General features: G+C 40.4%; 1 protein-coding gene across 2 annotated transcripts in view; it reads right to left on the minus strand.

The window, feature by feature from the left end:
• The window catches only part of cryl1 (crystallin, lambda 1), a 101957-nt gene that overhangs the window by 16708 nt on the left and 66615 nt on the right, over positions 1 to 18634 (minus strand). The gene's annotated exons all lie outside the window — the stretch shown is intronic.

The raw sequence follows: 18634 nt of genomic DNA on the forward strand, positions 1-18634 counted from the left end.
AATTGATTGGCTATAGTTGAAAGATCACTAAATTGCTATTGTGAAAACCTTTAATTGTTGATTTTTAACATTGCACAAGTTCTTAAACGTGGCAATTTATTTTTCTGTTTGTTACTTCTGAAATGGAGAACACATCAGAAGTGTGGAATTTTACCAAAGCTTGCTGATACTGGCTGCTGGCTTTCAGACAAAGCCATAGTGATTGCTAGACAGGGAAGTTATGAAACATTTTAACTTTAGGATTTACATATAATTCTGGAAGATGGTGTATACAGTCCCCTCCATAATGTTTGGGACAAAGACAATTTTTTTCCTTTATTTTCCACTGTGCTCCTGTAACGCTATCAATTGGACCCAATGGACCAGAAGTCGAGATTAACAGGCTTTAATCACTATAAACTCACAGTCATATCTTACATGCTGTTGGCCTGATTCCAAGGCAGTACTGAGGGAGGGGAATGGACTATTCCGCCTTCATTTGGGATCCTGGAGGTGAAGGAGTTACATTATCAGAGGCAGTACAATGGACTGCAATACAGTGCTCCACCACATTCACCCCTTCTTTTGTTTTTTACTACAAGGTTTTCATGTTTCACTCCTTGTAGATCACTGAGATCTCTTCTGGAGAAGCTGTCACCCATTCAAGCTTGACAGATTGCAACTGTACTTGAACAAGTTCAGAATTGTTGTGGGAGGTTTGCAAGTATGTTGGAGAATATCTTAAACCAACATGGCAGGGAAAAAGGAGGGGAAGATCAGTCAAATATAGAAAGAAAACTTAAATCAGTCATGTAGGCACAATATGCATATCCTTCTTCAGACCTGGGGTACCAAAGTAGACCATTTGAAAGAGATGGACAGAAATCATCTGTGGAAACCAGTTAATTCAGAAGTGGAAAGGTCCTGAACTGAATCATTAACCAGTTTCTCATTACATAGATGCTGCTTGACAGGGGGCTTCCAGCATTTTTTTGTTCTGTTTCCTCTTTTCTGAAGAATGGCCTCTGACCGGAAATTGAAATTTAGATATACAGCACGGTTAAAGATCCTTCCAGCCCCCGAGCCATTCCACCCAACTATCCCTATTAACCTATAATTCCCATATGTCTTTGAAAGATGAGAGGAAACCTGAGCTTCCAGAGGAAACCCACGCAGACATGGGGAGAATGTAAAAACTTCTTACAGTCAGTGCTAGATTCAAACTTGGATCAGTGGCACTGTAATAGCGTTGCACTAACCGCACCATCCCACTGCACTAACTATGTTAATGTGACGTGATTTCTTTTCTTTCCCACAGATGCTGCTTGACTGGGTGAGATTTTTCAGCATTTTCTGTTTATGTTTCAGATTCCAATACATTTTCCTGTACAAAATGAGATATTCAATTTCTGTATGCCACTCCAGAACAGTCAGAGTTTTGCAGCACAAAACAGGCCCTTCCGTCCAACTCATCAATTTGCTTGTGTTTGGCCCATACCCCTCTAAATCTTTCTCACCACACATCTGTCCAAACACCTTTTACAAATTGTAAATGAGCCCAACAGCTACCACTTCATCTGGTAGCTCGTCCCACATACCCAAAACCATTAGTGCGAAAAATATTTCCCCTCAGGCCCCTTTAATTTTATCTTCTCTCACCTTGATCAATGCCCTCTAATTTTAGACTCCTTTATTTTAGGAAAAAGACTATTTTTCCCAAAATATAAGACACTATTTGCCTTATCTATGCCAGCCGTGATTTTATACATCTTTACAAGGTCATCACTCAGTCTCCGGTGCTCCATGGAAAAAAAAATCCCACCCTACCTAGCCTCTTTTTATAACTCAAGCCCTCTGGTCTTAGTAAAATCCTTGTGAACTTTTTTTGCGTCCTTTCTTGTTCAAAAACATTTTTCCGCACCAGAACAATACTTTCAGTGTGATCGCATCAACATCTTGTACAATTATCACAAGATGTCCTAACTCTTGTACTCAATACCCTGCCTGATGAAGTCAAAAGTACCAAATATTTTCTTTTTTTTAAATGAGCTTGTGCCCATCTTCTTTATCACCCCATCTACCTGTGTCACTGCTTTCAGGGAATTACAAGCCTGGATACCTTGGCCTCTCTGTTCTACAATACTCTTTATAGCCCTGCCATGTACAGTGCAAATCCTGTCCTGGTTTAACTTACCAAAATGCAGCACCACACATTTGTCCAAATTAAATTCCACCTGCTATTACCAATTAAAATATGTCATCCATTCCACTTTTGCTGTACATTGGTTAATTCATGGCCTCTGCTTCCTCCAGTAACCTGGTTTGCTCCAGTATTATGCCTTTGTGATCACCTGATTAAAGGTATTTGCAACATTCTTTCAATATTTCCAATGATCCTCATTGGACTCAAGTCTGATTTTCTTTTGATTTTTCCTCGTCCATGCCGAGCTGCAGCTGCCATCTTATGTTTTGCATCAAACATTCCATCCAGATTGGTCTTTGCCATTCTCTTCATTTCCTTCACTCATCTTTATTAAAAATACATTGTTCAGCCCTTTTCCTCATCAGATTTCTTCTGCCTTCTCAGACTTCATCTGCTGGAAAATTTCAAAATCCAGGGAGTGAAAGTAATAATGTTTCTATTTGCTGATCCATGCCAGGCCTCACCTCACTTTGGACTCCACTTGGCCCTAAAACATCTGGACCCCAAGAACACCTTCTGTTAGGCTACTGTTTATAGACAACAGCTTTGTCTTCAAAACCACAGTCCCTTGAAACTCAGTGCCAAACTAGGATCTAGGCCTCAGCACTCCCCTCTGCAACTGGATCCTTGACTTTATATCCAACAGACTGCAATCAATGAGGATGGATAATAACATCTCCTGCACAATCACTTAACACCAGCACTTTTCAAGGATGTGTATTCAGGCGCCCACTATTTCCCTCCACACCCATGACTGTACAGATAAATACTGTACCAACTCAAATTTGCCAATGACACCATAGTTCAGGCCATGATGTTGTACTGATATATGTAAACCTACTCCATGATCAACCTAATCTTTCCCTCCCTCACATTTCTTACATGCATGTGACTATCTAAGAGCCATTTAAATATCCTTACTGTATCAGCCTCCACCACCACCCCAAGTAGTGCATTTTAGTGCACTACTGAGTGCACCTCTGTGTAATAAAAATGTACCCTGACACCTCCCCTAAACTTTCCTCCACTCACCTGGATATTGATCACAACCATCCTGGGATAAAGGTGCTAACTGTCTACTCTATCTATGCCTCTAATAATCTTACACACCTCTATTGAGCCATTTCTTATCCTCTATCAATCCAAAGAGAAAAGTTAATTTCTTCCGATTGTACAAGTACAACACGACAAAGCAGCATTCTCTGGTTCTTGGTGCAAAAAACATACAAATGCACAACTAGACATTACACATATACATACAGATAAACAATACATGTGCAGTACAAATATAAAAAATAAATAAATATTGTTGAATAAATAGTAGAGTCTCAGAGGGTTTGTATGAGCAGTTAATTCAGCTGTTTAAAAGTCTCACTGCCCGAGGAATGAAGCTATTTCTCAGCTTAGTGGTTCTGATTTTGATACGCCTGTACCTCTTTACCAATAAGAAAAGATGAAAGATGCTGTGTGCGAGGACCTTAATAATTTTCTCTCTTCAAACAATGATCCTGGTAGATTACGTCAATGGGGGAGGTGGGAGGGTGGGTGAAGGAGGAGACCCCAGTGACGTTTTTATGGACCTGTGGATTGACCTCTGATCTAATGCTCTGCAGCCACTGTACCACAATGTGATGCAGCTGGTCAGGACGCTAGCGACAGAGTTCCTGTACAAAGTTGACAGCATGGTGGTAGGTAGCTTTGCCCACCTCAGTCTTCTCTGGAAGTGCAGTCGCTGTTCCACCTTCCTGACAGGTGAGGAGATGTGTGTCCAGGATATGTCACTTGTTAAGTGGAGTCTGAGGAACTTGGTGCTCTCTACTCTCTCCACTACTGAGTTATTAAAGTGTAGTGGAGGATGGCTGTTGCTGGTCCCTGAAAGTCCACAATCATTCCTTTGTCTTGTTCACGTTGAAACTCAAGTTGTTATTCTCGTACCATATCACGAGATTTTCCACCTTTTCTCTGTAGCGCAATTTATCGTTTTTGCTGACGAGGCCAACTACTGTTGTGTCATCTGCAAACTTGATGACTTTGTTGGCTGGACCTGGCATTGAAGTCATGAAAATAAGCAGGCTGAGCACACAGCCCTGAGATATGCCAGTGCTCAGGATGACGGTGCTCAATGTTCTGCTGCCGACCTGGACATACTAAATGTTTCCATTAGGAAGTCCAGAATCCATTTACAGAGAGGAAAGCCCGAGGTCGTTCAACCTTCCTTCACAAGATGTTCTCCAATCTAGGCAACATCCTGCTAAATCTCTTCTGCATCCATTTCAAAGTTTCCACCTCATTCCAACAACAAGGTGACCAGAAATGAAAATACTCTAAATGTGGTCTAACCATAATTTTATGGAACTGAGACATTACCTTACAGCTCTTGAACTCAATCCTTAAACTAATTCCAAGTCTATGAGTAGCAATGGGTACGTGCATGGGTTCTATGTCTGCCTTTTTGTTGGTTTTGTAGAGGAATCCATGCTGCGAGCCTACACAGGCAAGGCTCCTCAACTCTTCCTCCACTATACTGACAACTACATTGGTGCTGCCTCATGCACCTACGATGAACTCATCAACTTTATCCACTTTGCTGCTAACTTTAATCCCGACCTCAAATTAATTTGGTCTATCCCTGGTGACACTCTCCGCTTTCTTGATCTCTCTGTCTCCATATCAGGAGACAAAATTTCTACATTCCTTTGTAAATTACGACAGCCTTTTACACTATCTACAACATCTCCAACCTTTGTGTCATCTGCAAACTTGCGAACCCACCCTTTCACTTCCTCATTCAAGTCATTTATAAAAATCAAAAAGAGGAGGAGTCCCAAAACAGATCTCTGTGGTGTACCGCTGGCTACCAAACATGTGGAACACCTTGGGATTTTCCTTAATCCTGCATGCCAAGGCTCTCTCATGTCCCTTTCTAGCTTTGTAAAGTCCCTCAAGATCCTTCCTGCTACCTTGCAATTCTCAAGATCCAAGCCTGATTTTTGCTTCCTAAACCTCAAGAATGCTTATTTTTTTTCTCCTGACTAACTGGTTTTCCGCTTTTGTCAACCATGGATCCTTTTTAAAAATTTAGACATACAGCACGGTAACAGGCCCTTTTGGCCCATAAGTCCGTGCCACCCAATTAACCTACATCCCTGCTATGTTTTGAATGGACCTTTGTGGGACAAACCTATTCAGATCACCTTGCAAGTGGTCCTAAACATCCTCTACATTTTTTCAATTCTACAAGAACATCTGTTCCCAATTTATGCTCTAAAGTTCCTGCCTATTACGATCATAATTAATCCTCCCCCAATTAATTACTTCCTCATATCGTTTGCTTCTGTCCTTCTCCATAGCTATGCTAAAGATCAGGGAATTGTGATCACCATCTCTGAAATGCCCATTGAGAGATTGGTCACCTGACCAACTTCATTATCATGGCCTCTCCTCTGGCCAGCCTGTCCACATTCTGTGTTAGGAATCCTCCTTGAACATACCTAACAAATTTTGTCCCATCTCACCCTTTTGAATTAAGGAGGTGCTAATTAATATTAAAGAGTTTGAATCACCCATGGCACAAACCAGTTATTTTTCACATCTCCAGTAGTAGGCTGGAAAATGATGAAAAAGAATATAGGAAAGAGAATGAGAGTTTAATGGCATGGTGCCAAGATAATCTCTCTTTCAATGTTGATAAGATGAAGATCAATGACTTTAAGTGGCGTGGCAGAGTTCACAGAGCACTCCATTAATGTTGCTTAAGTTAAAAAAATGTCAATAGTTTTTTGTTCTTAAAATTTAGGAATAAATATCTCCAATGACCTGGGACAAGCATATTGGTGCAACACTCAAGAAAGTGCACAAACACCTCTACTTTCTTAGAAGACTAAAGAATTTTACCAGGCTATCCTTGTCTCTCAACAACTACAGCTACACCATCAAAGCACATATCTGCTGAATACATCAGTGGGGTATGGTAGCTGCTCTGCTCAAGATTGCTAGGCACCAGAGAAGCTAGTGAATGCAGCTTAGAACATGAAGCAAACATACCTTCCTTCCATGGACTTCATCTACATCTTCTGTTGTCTAGGAAAGGCAGCCAACATACTGAAAGGCATATTGCATGCCAAGCACATTCTTCTCTCCCTCCTCTCATTGGGAGAAAGCTTAAGAGTGAGAAGGCATACACCAAAAGGCTGAAAGACAGACAGTTTCTTCCCTGAAGCCAATAGGCTCTTGAATGAGCACCATGTTGCCCTAATTGATACAGTACACAGAAGTGCTGGAGAAAAATAAAGGTAAAAATTTGAAGGGTGGAAGAAGAAACGGAGAAATGATAGGTGGAGAGGGTAAGGGGCTAAGGAAGATAGTTGACAAAAAAGAGCTTCTACACAGATGAGATCAGGTAGCCAAACCTTGGGAATGAAATGCACTTCCCCTCCAACCAATCACAATATAGTGCCTTATTGCTTCTTCTATAGTACATGTTAATATTGAGGTATTATAAATCAACCTAATTGCCATCAGTAAAAATAATCTTGCAATGCAGATTTTTAAAGCATCATTCAGCTTAACACAGTGAGGTTTTGTGTCCTATAGCTTTCAGCCATCTAAATGAACATACTGGAAGGGCTTTGTGGGTTCATTTTTTAAGGCCAAAACAATGATTGCAGCAACAATTGATAAACTGACTAGTCTCACTGCATTGACATTTTTTTCTAATCATCAAAGATTAGCAAGGCAGCCTATGTCACAAAAGGTTTCCATCACCTTGGTCACAATCTCTTCTTGCTGCTACCTTTGGAAAGGTATAAAGCCTGATGACCTGCATGTTGAACCAAGGTTTTGCCCTCAAATAGCTACTATTCTTGAACTTACCCTTACTACCCTCACCATAAATTAATCTAGAACCTGCCTGCACTGTGGCACCATTTACTATTTTAGTTTTTCACTAATTGTACCAGTTCATATTATCCGTCTTTAATAGTTATCAAGTCTTTCTATTCTGGGGTAATTTGATGCATACAAAAATTCTAAAGAAGGACCTGTTTGGCTGAAGCAAGTAAGAATTTCAGTGCATATCTACATTACAAACATGTATGACAATAAATTCATTATCATTTGGCTGAATATTCAATCCAATGAGAGTGAGATGTTGACATCAACAGGATATAGATTAGAGTTTGGGGGGTTAGCATATCTTATGTCTCCAACCAAGGGACCCTTGTAAGCCAAGTCTGGACTTGATAAAGTACATCCACAAGCATTGCAAAAGAGGAAACAGTCACCATCTGGATTTCTGCATGATAAACATTTTAGTAGATAGAATTTGTATTGTATTCACATGTAATTTAAGAACTAATGATCTGTATTTGTGTCTTGTTGTTACAGAAGTTTTGCATATGAGATTTTGGTGCTAAAGCTGTAACAGAATTGGTTCAGACTGAACCTACTATTTCTTGTCTGTACTTAGAAACTGAGAGTAGCTAAGAATTGTGAAAAAATTCTCCTGGGATAATTTTTTGCACAGTAGGGGAATTAAGGGTTATGAAGGAAAAGATGGACAAGTGCAGCTGAGTAAATGACCAGATAGCCATAATCTTGTTGAATGGTGGAGCATGCCATTTCTCATGTTCCAAGAGGGTTCCTTTATAATCAATAGCAAGAACATAAGTTTCTGTAGTGGCTGACACAAACTTCAGTTTTGTCTAGTATTATGTATAAGGGTTCAATTTCATAATTGTGCCAATACTCTATCTAAACATTGGAACATTAAAAATCTGAAAGTAATACATCAAAAAAGCAACTGTAGCACTAAATGTCATTTTCATTTTCCTGTTTAGTCATAACACACATATCAATTTAAAAAAAGGACAGTCTGCAAGTGCATGCTCTCTACCATAGATCACCTTTTATTTCAATTTATTATCAACCCAGTCCTTTCATGTTCTGGAATCTGAGCTGTGCAAAATCTTAAATTTAACTTTAACTTATTCCGAAAGATTTCAAGATATTAATTAATTTGAAGAAAAAAAGGTTGGAAAAAAAAAAGCAACACAGCAAGATGCAGACTTTAGTCAGAAGTAAAGCTCATTAGGAACTGTTCTGATGACCTTTAGCATTCACTGCCTCAGTTGGCATTGCAAACTATCTCTACAGTAAATGTATGAAAAGTACATGTTAAAATCTAAAAATGTTGATAAATATTAACAGTATATTTGGACTCAAAATTGAAACAAATTGAAAGTCCATGCTTTAGGGTGTATTAAAATTTAATCTGAATCTGCCCATTTGAAATTATTGAGTGGGACTCATTTCTTATATTGAGGATTAGTAACCGTCTTCACAGAAAATTTAGGGTATTTCTTTTTTTTTGTCTGCAGACACTTGTTATCACCTAACCATCATCAATTCTTTACTAACTATAACATAGGCTTAGGCTCTTCATTTACAATCCCTGGCCATGATAACTATATCTTCCCTTGCCACCACTTCTATATTCATCTCTAAATCCTTTCAGTCCCTCCTCAGCCAATGTTGCAGGTTGAGCCAGATTGTTTGAAATGTCATCAACCCAATTCACCCCAAAAGTCAATTTATTTCACTCAGTTACTAACTACCAACTGAACCCCAACCTCAGACCATCCGATATATAAAAACTCACCCTTGATGTTCGCAATACTCTTCAGGCTGGCTTTTCAATTTCCATAAAAATGCTCTCACAATGTCTGCTCCACATATTTTAAATCCTTGGATCTCCAAAATGGGTTATTCAAACTGGTGTTTAAATTTCTTTGTCTTTGCCCAATCTTTGTAACCATCACCATTATCCCTTGTGCAGAAAATCAAATAATAAAATTGTCCCAGAAATATTTTTATCTGGATTCGAAAATCAAATTCTAAATTCTACATTATATTTCATGAGCGCTCACCCCAATATTGAGTTCTTGAATTCAGAATCTATTGTCGTGAACAAGTCACGAAATTCGTTGTTTTGCAGCAGGATCATAGTTCATAATATGAACCATCTTACAATAATAATATAAAAATAAAAATAATAGTGCACAAAAAGTAAGTCAGTGTCTTTTGTTCATTGATTATTCTGGAACCTGATGGCAATGGGAAAGAAGCTGTCCTTATGCTATTGAGTGTTCGTCTTTAGACTCCTATACCTTTTTCGCGATCATAGCAGAGTGAAGAGGGTATGGCCTGGGGTGGTGGGAGTCTTTGAGGATAGAGGCTGCTTTTTTAAAACACTGCCTCATGTGGATGTCCTCGATGGAGTGGAGTCTGGCGCAGGCCGAGCTAACAACCCTCTGGAGTTTTTCCTTGCCCTGTGATTTGGTGCCTCCATACCAAACAGTGATGCTCTCAATGGTACACCTGTAGAAGTTAACGAGAGTCTTCAGTGACAGGCCAAATCTACTCAAACACCTCACAAAGTATAGCCGTTGGCAGGCCTTCTTCTTGATTGCATCAACATGGAGATTTGGAGTTGTGACACCCAGGAATTTGAAGTCTTTGACCCGCTCCAGTACTGATCCCTCAAGGAGGACTGGGATGTGTTTCCCTGACTCCCTCCTAAGTCCACAATCATCTCCTTGGTTTTTGAGCGCAAGGTTATTGTGACATCACTCAAAGAGCTATTCTATCTCACTCCTGTGCACTTCCTCAGTGTTGTTTGTGATTCTGCCGACAACTGTGATGTTATGGGCAAACTTGTAGATAGCATTGGAATTGTGCCTGGTCATACAGTCACAGGTGTATAATGAGTAGAGCATTGGGCTAAGCACACATCCTTGGGGTGCGCCTGTGTTGATAATCATTGAGAAGGAGACGTTGCTTCCAATTCATACTGACTGTGGTCTTCCGATGAGAAAGTCAATGATCCAGTTGTTAAGTGGGGAAGAGATGCCCAAAGTTTGTATCTTCTTGACCAGCACTGAGGGAATAATGGTATTGAAGGCTGAGTTGTAGTCGATGAAGAGCAGCCATATGTATGAGTTTCTGTTTTCAAGGTGTTCTAGAGCTGTCCTGTTGTGGAGTGATTGTGACGATAGGCGAATTGCAATGGGTCCAGATCTTTGCTTAGGTACGTGTTAATTCTAGCATGACCAGCTTCTTAAAGCACTTCATCACAGTAGAGGTAGCTCATACTACACTTCCTTTGCAACTGGGAAGATTGATGTCCTTTTGAAGCAAGTGGGAACCTCTGACTGTAGCAATGAGAGGTTGAAAATGTCCATGAACACTCTGGCTAGTTGGTTGGCGCAGATCAATGGCTTATTCCAGAGTCACCATCTTTTGGCTATAGGAATGTCTCCTCATCTCTCTTCTAAAGGGATATCCTTTTATTCTGTGGCTGCGCCTCTAGTCCAAGACTCTCCAATGACTGAAAACAACTTCTCCACATCGACTGTATCAGACCCTTCGATATTCAGTAGGTTTCAATGGATCGCCCCTCCTCTCACCTTGAACTCCAGTAAGTACAGGCCCAAAACGAAACACTCCTTATACCTTAATCTCCTCATCCCCAGGATCATTCTCTTTAATCTCCTCTGGACTGTCTCCTTAGATATGGGGTCCAAAACTGCTTATAATACTCCAAATGGTGGTCTGACCAATGCCTTGTAAAGTTTCACCATTACATCCTTGCTTTTATATTCTAGTCCTCTCACAATAGGCTAACATTACATTGGGCTTCCTTACAACTGACTCAACCTGTGAGTTAACCTTTAGGCAATCATCCACTAGGACTCCCAAGTCCATTTGGACCTCTGATTGCTGAATTTTCTCAGTTTAGAAAATAGTCTATGCCTTTATTCCTTCCACAATAGTGCATGACAATATACTTCCCTTCACGTGTTTCATCTGCTGCTTCTTTGCACATACTCCCAACCTTTACAAGGGCCTCTGCAGACTCCCTACTTCATCAACACTACCTGCCCCTCCACCCATCTTCGTGTCATTCACAAACTTGGCCAAAGAGCCATCAATTATATATCTCATGAAAGGTAGTGGACCTGACACACATATCTGTGAAGCATCACTAGTCACGAACAGTCAACCAGAAAAGGTCCCCTTTATTCCCACTCTATGCCTTCTCCCAGTCAGTCATCTTCTATCCATTCTAATACCTTTCCTGTCATTCCATGCAGCACCTCAAAGACCTTCTGAATATTGAAGTAAACAACATCCTTTGTCTAATCTGGTTTATATTTCTGAAGTGCCAATTGATGAAGTAGACAAAGACGATGTGGTCAAACAATAATCATGGTTTTTATTAGCAGAAACTCATGGTACAATAATGAAAGACAATAGATGCATACACAGTTATATTCAGGGGGAGTGTCCTTAACAGTAGAGATAGTGCACAGCCAATGTTAGTACAGCAATGCTCACAAGAGGGGAGACAGGCAGCTTGGCAGACATTCACCACAGTCTCCCCCCGGCAGAAGAAGGGTTAAAATCAAAAGGACATCTGCTAGGAAAGCCTGAAGCAAGCGATACGTGGATACCATGTTTGGCCTTGAGATACTCGAACAGCCAAAATATGTCAGTATCTAGCAAGCAATCGAAATATAATGAGTTGTTTTATGAATATGTCAGCCTTTCAGGTTGTTTATGAATTCTAGTGTTTCGTCTCAAAACAGGTGGCTCCTTTGTAACATTGGGAACTGGTACAGGTCCTGGGTCTGTAGTGTGGGAAGGACTGGCTTCTGGACCCGCTCCAGAATCGCCAGCGTGAGGTAGTGGAGCCTCAGCATGGCCATCTGAAAGCTTACTAGGGGTCACAGGCTGGGGGGGGGGGGTCAGTCCAACCTCTCAGGCTCCCTCTGAGTAGGGGTGCGAGGAAGGGGAAAACCAGGCAAGGCCAGATCTCTTAGGGGTACAGTGTCAGTACTCCCGTCTGGGAACTTAACATGAGCGTAGTTGGGGTTAGTATGCAGTAGCTGAACTGGTTGGACTAGGGGGTCTGTTTTATGTGCCCGAGCGTGGCTCTTCAGCAGCACGGTTCCAGGCTCAGGTAAACAGGCTGGCCAGTCCATCACAGTTCCTGATTTCCTAGGAAAGGCAAACATACGTTCATGAGGAGTTTGATTTGTTGCAGTACACAATAATGACAAAATAGAATGTAATGTCTCAGGCAGCACCTCCTGCCACCGGGAAACAGGGTAACCATATGTTTTTAAAGCAAGATTAACAGTCTTCCAGACTGTAGCATTAGCCCTTTCAACCTGCCCATTGCCCTGCAGATTGTAGCTCGTGGTATGGCTGGTGGTAATCCCCTTTCGTAGCAGGGCTCGCTGCAGTTCATCCCTCATGAATGCTGAGCCTCTATCGGTATGAATGTAATTGGGAAAACCAAAAATGCTGAAAATTCTGTCAAGTGACTTAATTACAGACGCTGACTAGATGTCAGGGCAGGGTATCGCAAAGGGAAACCTGGAATATTTGTCAATTACAGTAAGGAAATATACATTTTTGTTGTTGGAAGGTAACGGCTCTTTAAAATCTAATCTAATCATCTCAAAAGGTCGGGTTGCCTTGATGAGAGTGGCCTCTGGATCTTTGAAGTATTGCGGTTTGCATTCTGTGCAAACAGGACAGCTTTTAGTCAATTTCCTAACTTCTCCCAGAGAGAAAGGAAGGTTGTTAGCCTTTATGTAGTGGAAGAATCTCGTGACTCCTGAGTGGCACAGTCTGCTATGGATCTCTTCTAGCCCCTCCAGCTGAGCACCAGCAGCAGATTGTGACAATGCGTCAAAGGGATCATTTAACCTGCCCGGTCTGTACTGGATCTCATAATTATAAGTTGAGAGTTCTATTCGCCAGCGTGCCATCTTATCATTCTTGATTTTACTTTTGTGTTTAATACTGATCATGTAGGCTACAGATTTCTGATCAGTGACAAGAGTAAATTTTCTGCCAGCTAGAAAGTGTCTCCAGTAGCGAACAGCTTCAATAATAGCCTGGGCTTCTTTTTCAATGGCAGGATGTTAAAGTTCAGGTCCGCATAACGTGCGGGAGAAGAATGCCACAGGTCTGCCCTTTTGATTAAAGGTTCCTGCCAAGGCACAATCTGAGGCATCAGTTTTCACTTGGAATGGGACGTCCTCGTCAATGGACGAGAGTGCAGCTTTGACAATATCAGCTTTAATTCTCTCAAAAGCCTTCAAGGCCATTGGAGAGAGAGGAAAAGATTTAGTGTCAAACAGAGGGCGTGCCTTCGTGGCATAGTCCCGAACCCATTTGCAGTAGTAGGAAAAGAGTCCCATAGACTTTTTAAGGGCTTTTGCTGAGTTTGGGGGTGGTAACTTCTTAAGGGGGGCCATTCTTTCAGGGTCGGCGCAGATTTCGCCCTTGCGGACAATGTAGCCCAGAATGGGTAGCTCTGTCGTGTTGAACACACATTTGCCCTCGTTAAATTAAGGTTGAGTTTTTTAGCTGTTGCTAAAAATTTCTTTAAGTTGTTGTCGTGCTCAGCCTGTGTTCTCCCACAGATAGTGACATTATCCTGATAGGGAAACGTACCCTGTAACTCATACGTCCTAACAATCTTATCCATTTCCCTCTGAAACACTGACACACCATTAGTGACTCCAGGTAAACAGGTATAATCCCCCCATCAGCCTCAAAGGCTGTATAGGGTCGTTCCTTTTTTTTAATGGGGATTTGGTGGTAAGCTGCTTTGAGGTCGATAGTGGAGTACATTTTGTATTGCACTATCTGATTAATCATTTCATTGATGCGTGGCAGGGGGTAGGCATGCAGGTTAGTGTAATGGTTGATTGTCTGGCTGTAGTCAATAGCCAGTCATTTCTTAGTGTGATTTTTCACAACTATCACCTGGGCTCGCCACGGACTCTTACTGGGTTCAATTACTCCCTCTTTAAGCAGTCTCTGGGTCTCAGTTTTGATAAACTCACGATCCTCTTTGCTGTAAGAACGGCTCTTAGTGGCAATCGGCCGACACTCGGGGGATAAACCATTGAAAAGGGAGGGAGTTTTGATGTTTAGTGTGTAAAGACCGCAGTAACTAGCGCGGAGGAAGTGTGGGTAGTGGCCCACCGAAATTTAACACTACACTGTTCATCTGAGATTGAATATCTAACCCCAGTACCACAGGGGCACAGAGTTCCGGCATAATAAAGGGCCACACATCAGCCAGGCAATGTCCCTGCAAATTTAAGGTAACTTTACACTTGTCCCGTACAGTTTTTAAGTTCACTACAAGCCATCGATATCTTTCGGTTCACTGGATATCTCCGCAAATTTAAAGCTCTGGTAACTCTCTCGTAGATGTAGCTGTCAGCACTCCCCAAGACTATTAGACTATCAAGAGTCTCACCATTCACCTCCACCTTCATTGTCAACCGTTCCAGTCCGTAACATCTCCCAAGCTTTGGAGTCAATTGAGCTATCACAGGGGATCTCACCTCGCCGTCGCTTGAAGTCGATTCAGTCTGCTCATCTGAAGATTCCCCCTTTACACAGTTGTCTTCCATTCCTGCAGCTCCAGGATGCATTTTCTTGGTGCTTCTCTTCTTCTTCTTATAAGTGGGAGTACTTTTCGCCTTACACGCTTTAGCAAAGTGGCCAAGTTTCCCACAATAGCTGCAGGTAGCAAATCGAGCCAGGCATTTCTGTCTGGGGTGCCAGCTCTTATCACAGAAGTAGCATTTTTCAGGAGTTTGTCTTTTTCTTTCCTTCGGGGTTCCAGCACTCCTGGATGACTCCTTTTTGATTTCTAGCATTTCACTGGATCGCATGACACTTCTCAGTGTTTGGGTAGAGTGACTACCCAGTCGTAGGTTAAGAGCTCCGTCTCCAGTAGCCTCTGTTGGATGTAACTGGAGTCAATCCCGTGGAATAAAGCATCCACCTTCAAGGCATTGCGGTGTTGTTGCACATTGACTGCCCTGACATCACATTCATTTGCCAGTGAGTCAAGAGCCAGTGCATAGGCAGGATCACTTTCCCCAGGTTTCTGGCGTCTAGTCAGCAACTGGTGTCGAGCAAGCACCACATTCCGTGGCTCTGCATAATGAGCAGTCAGAAGTTCCTGGGCTATAGCCAGAGTGGTAGCTCCTTGCGTTACGGCGAAAGGGACCGCACCCAGCAGAGAGTTCAGGTGGCCCCACTGTATCACCTCATCGACCACGTTGTTTCGAGCCATGTAGTAATTGAAACAAGCAATCCAGTGGTTGAAAATTTCTCTGGCCCTCGGGGCAGACTGGTCGATTATCAGCCGCTCTGGCTTGAGTGCTGGATCCATTTCTGCTAATAAAATTGAAGTGCCAGTTGATGAAGTAGACAAAGACGATGTGGTCAAACAATAATCATGGCTTTTATTAGCATATACAGTATATCCAAGGGGAGTGTCCTTAACAGTAGAGATAATGCACAGCCAACGTTAGTACAGCAAGGGCCCCCAGAGGGGAGACAGGCAGCTTGGCAGACATTCACCACAATTTCCTCAAAGAACTCAGATTTGGTAGGCAAGATTTTCCCTGGGGAAACTATGCTGACTTCAGTCTATTTCGAATGAGATACTAAACTGGGCCTCTATCTATATCTAGATCAGAATAAGATAGAAGGATATGATAGCACAAAGCTATATTGCAATTGGATCAGATTATCTTCTGCTCACCTGCCAAATATTACCAAGTTCAGTGTCTCTTGGACTAGTTTTCTATGCTGTAAAACTCTGATTCTACATCTGTCCAGTGGACAAAGGAGTCAAGAACAACTGAAAAAGCTGTCCACTTGTGAGTACAAAACTATTTTACCCAGCAAGGATATAAAAAAAATGAAAGAACTATTAATATTTTGTAGATTTTTGAATCAAACTAAAACTGTCAAGTCCATAAGCCTGTGGGTTCAAAGAGAAAGGAGACATCACAATATTCCTACCACAACATTGTACAACACTTGGGACACAGAAAACAAATGGCTAACAGAGATTTAATTATTAGGAAAGGAAACTTTCAATGTAATCAATATAGTTAAACTTTAATGCTGTTATCTCCATGGATGCTGCAATGTAATAAATGGATACATTTGAGAAAAACACCAGCTAATGATAACAGTTTATGTGGGAACTCATGCTGCACAAAAGTAGCATGTTGATCTTGCAGAAAGAAAAAAATTAATCAATTTAACAATTGTACCCAGACCATGAAATAGACAGATTCATCAGAATAAATCTAATTTACTAATGTATTGTCTGAGTAAAAGCACAAGAGAGTTCTTGGACAGGTTAAGCTGTTCATGAAGAATGAGTGAAATGAATGTGTGGGATTTAACCTTCCATGTTTGGAAGAAAGGCGAATCATACCAGGTTATATACATCAACAATACATAAAATCACTGAGACAATGTGAATTGAGCTAATGCAAAGGAAAAATTATGAAACAGATTTTCAAAAGTGAGTACAAAAACAATTTTACCCTGCATGGATTAAAATTAACATTGGAAACAGACTATTTGAGATCAAATGTTGATTGAGAATGTTAACAGGAAGTCTTGTATAAAATGTTATGGAAGGACAGATATCTTCACCACACTTAGAATACAAATGAAAAATACAAAAGTGGCAAAAGGTAATAAAAATGTAGAACAAACCAATTAAAAAGGCGAACACATGATTTGCTTGAGTTCAGAACACAAGAGCAGTATCAAGTTTTAAGTACAGAGTCTCTATTCAAGCAAAAGCCTATAATTTTGTCAGGGCTTTGTTTAAACACATGTATTAAGCAATTAACAAATGCAGCAGTGCTGGATTTAGACCTAATTAATGAAAACCAGAAATGAAGTATTGAAGAAATAAGAAAATATGTGGTGTTAAAAACAGAAAATACCTATAAAAAAACTCAGCAGGTCAACTATCTGATTATCATCTTTGCACATTCGTGGGAGGCAAGGATAGAAAGGGATGTTTAAAGGGCATATTTTATCGGCGTTACTTTTAAAGAGGCAATTATGAGAATAATAAAGCTGTGGAAAATGTTAGTGTTTAAATAAATAACAAGTAGGAAAAAAAGAATATCTCCTTGAGTAGTCACAGGAACAATAAAACAGTCAAGATTTATTGTAAGAGAAAGCATGTATATTGTTTAATTGCCAGGAAAGAAACAGGATTATGAGAGCTATTAATTAGGGAAGAGAAATGCCAACAAGTGAAATAAGAGGGATCACATGCAATCTACATCTGGAAATGACATAGAATTCCATAAGTCCGAGTCCTTGTTGGCAAGGTTCCATGATTATTATAAAAAAAGTTAGAAAAACGTAGCATTAATTTACAATACAATTTAAAAGTGTGAATATGGTAAGTTGTAATACAACAGTGAATACATTAGTTGTTCTAACTCAAGGTAGATATAATTTCTGGTAGCATTATACAAGAGTATGTCATACAAATAAAATGTACAGATGCACTGAAATTCCTACAGTACAAATTGAATTATCACAATATGCCATGAGACAGAAAAAGAGCTAATAAATATAAAGGGGAGATAAAGGAATATTCACAGTTGCTTATCAGGACCCTGAATTGGGTCAAGTATTTGTTTCAATGATCTTAAGCCTGGAGACCAAATCAATAACTGGAAAACAGCTATTGTGACCCCCACCACCCCAAAAAAGGTAATTTCAAAATAATTATAGACTTCTCAGTTTTACTTCCATTAATTGGGTATATTTAAAAAGCACAAGGTATAATTGATTCACATATCTAAAACAGTGGGATAATTTTCAGTAAATTGATCAGATTTCTGAAGCAATGGCAGACATTTTGCTTTTTACAAAGAGTCTGAGAAATGCACTACTGGAATATGTAGATAATGACCAAGAGACTCAATATTTATTTAGTAAGCAATCACCTTACATTACCTCAAATCCAAAAGGAAACCTGATTTCTTTCCAAATCAAAAATTTTTAACTATATTTTACTTATTACAAAGCATCATAAATAAAGGAAGAGGAAATCAAGATTTTTGCAAGAAGCAAGAAGGAATAACTTTCTTAAGCAAAGCTAAAAAAAGCAATGCCTATGATTCTGGATTATCACTAAAAACCAAAATAAATTCTATGAACAATCGTCAGTTTGCAGTAATTCTGAGAATATTGGAATCTTCAGTGTTGCAATCATGCACAAGGGAAAGGTTCACACTACTCCAGCAACAAATTTACATCAACATTTTCCATTATCAAAGATTTCTTAAGTATTAGCATGAAAGATTTGTTAACCAATAGAAGGCATGTTTGGTTGCTAAACAGTGGTGAATGCAGTAGGAATCAGTACTAGGCCCACAACTGTTCATTGGATTTAGGAGAAGGGTGGTTGTGCTGCAACTGTACAGGTACTGGTGAGGTCACATTGTGTACATTTCTGGACTCTTTATTTGAAAAAGGATATACTAGCCTTGGAGCAGTGCAGAGGAGGTTCACCAC

Source organism: Narcine bancroftii, chromosome 7 (genome assembly GCF_036971445.1).
Source record: "Narcine bancroftii isolate sNarBan1 chromosome 7, sNarBan1.hap1, whole genome shotgun sequence".
Taxonomy (NCBI): domain Eukaryota; kingdom Metazoa; phylum Chordata; class Chondrichthyes; order Torpediniformes; family Narcinidae; genus Narcine; species Narcine bancroftii.